We start from the raw sequence: 2,461 nt of genomic DNA on the forward strand, positions 1-2,461 counted from the left end.
TGAAATGAAATCGACTCACAAAAGTGACGTACTGTTCCGTTTTCTGTTTGGGTCGTCCGGCTTACTCAGCAAGCTTAGTAAAGGCAACTTTCCATTAATGTTTTTCATACCGTTTTGAAACTTTATGAGAATTTCCTGCCCACCTAACCTATCAGAGGACCCTTAACTTACTGTTGTTGAAAATAAAATCCCAAATTTATTTTCATTTTTTTTTCATTTTCAAATTACGTCCATATTCGGCCATACGGGCAAACGGCCAAAAGCGACGTTCTTTTTAAGAGGACAGGTTCCTTATCATCCTTAAATGCTCTCAACTCTTTAAGACATAACTGTAACATGCTCGTGTCCGAAGCTAGACACAAATACAACAAAATTATTAAGGATGGTAACAGAGTCCATTTCATGTGGTCTCCATCTCATGTTGGCCTCCGAATGCATGATAGAGCTGATAAGTTAGCCAAAGAATCTGCCTTTAAAGGAGCCGTTGAGTGTAACCTTGGATTGTCAATGAGCAATCTGAGAGTAGCAGTACACCGAGAACTTCAACAAGATCTTGTAGATCTGAGGCAAAGTGAAATTGACACCAGTAATTCCATCTATCATCAGACTATCATGCAAGAGGAGCCATACATCTATGGATCATCCAATAAAATCAGCAGACTTCTAGATGTTACTGCTGCTCGGCTTAGACTCGGTTACAAGTATATCTGGGAATTCTTATTATCTGCTGATGTAGACCTGACCAAATGTAAACTGTGTCAACAAAATTATTCGCACACCCTCCGTCACTATGTGATGGAGTGCGAAAAGATACGTGAATTTATAGACAATTCTATAACCAATGTTCCAGCGATGTGTCAATATTTCATTCAAAATGATCTGCTACCAGAAATTTTAGCCAAATTTGCCAAAATTTAGCCAAATCCCCAGTTTGCTAACTGTAGGTAGTAACTAAGTGATTGTAACCTATCCACCGCTGCCCACTGGATGGGGGGCGGAATGCAGGACAAACATATAAATTTTGACACTAGCTCTCCACATATGTCAGTTGCTTAATTTAGAACCTGTACTTGAGGTCGATCTCGAACCCATTGTTGATGTGACGACTTATATTGAACTTTGTAACTAGCTCATCAAGATTGTAACTTGCTTAGCTAAATGAATTGTGGGGTTCAGTCCCTGAGCCCATTATGTGCCTCTGTAACCCTTTCCACTACCGCCCACAAGATGGGTATGGGGTGCATAATAAATGAACTAAACTAAACTACCCGCTGTAACGAGAGAGTCATTAGATTCTTGGAAAAATCTAAGAAAAGATTTTATACTTACAGCAGGTAGCAGTGGTGATGTCACTTGCAAAGGTATTACCAGAGAAGAACTAATAACGGCGATTAAAGTTGGGAAATCTACCGCCCCCTGGGGAGGATGGAGTAACTTATGAAATACTTAATGAACTTGCCATTACGACGAAAAGCCCAGTTAGACCTCTTTATTATTAGTTATAAAGAGGGCAGTATTCCCAGTAAATGGAAAACAGCTATGCTCATCCCTATCCCTAAAGCCAATGGAGAGTACAGACCTGTGTCTTTAACCTCGTGTTTTTGTAAAATGATGGAGAGGATCATTTTAAATAGACTTATATATAATAGGTGATCAGCTGTCTAGTAATTTGTTCGGGTTCCTCACAGGAAAAAGTACCTCTGATTGTATTATTAAATGTCTAGCTAACGAAAAATAGTTACTGCTTTCACAACAATAGCGGTGAAGTTCTGCGAGGAAGAAAATATGTATTACCATGATTTGGAGACTAACCGACTAAGTAACGCGCGCGCGCATCGAGCGGGGTACTTAAAAGAGCGCCCGCGGACTCAGCAAAAAAACCAATCAGCATCGTTGCAAGAGTAGCATCGTCTCGCTCGCAGTGTGACTTAGGCGGCCCTCTGCTTGAGCGCTACGCACGCCCACTCTACCAACGTCTGATACCTCTTAGAGTGCGTGAGTGGATGGATCGATCAGCTCGCCAGCCATAAAGCAAGCCAGCATCGTCTCGCTGTCCTACAGCAGCTGTTATCTCCAGCCTCGACGAGCACTTCGGTGCAGCCAAAAACCAGTTCCAGCCAGCAGTTATTGGAGCAGAACCAGGCGCTTCCCAGCCAGCATCTAGTCCTAAGCAGTGACATCTTCCTCGTGGCATCTTCTGTGTGTTGTCTAATGTGCTTGTGTCCAGGTCGGACTGCATTTAGGTGAACAGCCCCACTTCGAGCCAGAACAGGCCCAGGTGAGAAGACGGAAGTTCACCTTTTGCAGCTGCGTCATGGCATAGGTGCATTCTTTTTCTCCTCTCCTAAAATTCTTCCGTTTCTGACACTGCCGAACCAGTTGTGGAATCTCGTGATCGTGCGAGCCCACCATAACTGGGGGTTGCAACCTTCGGGAACATGGTGTTTGTTCGTGGTGAGAC

This window comes from Procambarus clarkii, chromosome 20 (genome assembly GCF_040958095.1).
Source record: "Procambarus clarkii isolate CNS0578487 chromosome 20, FALCON_Pclarkii_2.0, whole genome shotgun sequence".
Classification (NCBI taxonomy): Eukaryota; Metazoa; Arthropoda; class Malacostraca; order Decapoda; family Cambaridae; genus Procambarus; species Procambarus clarkii.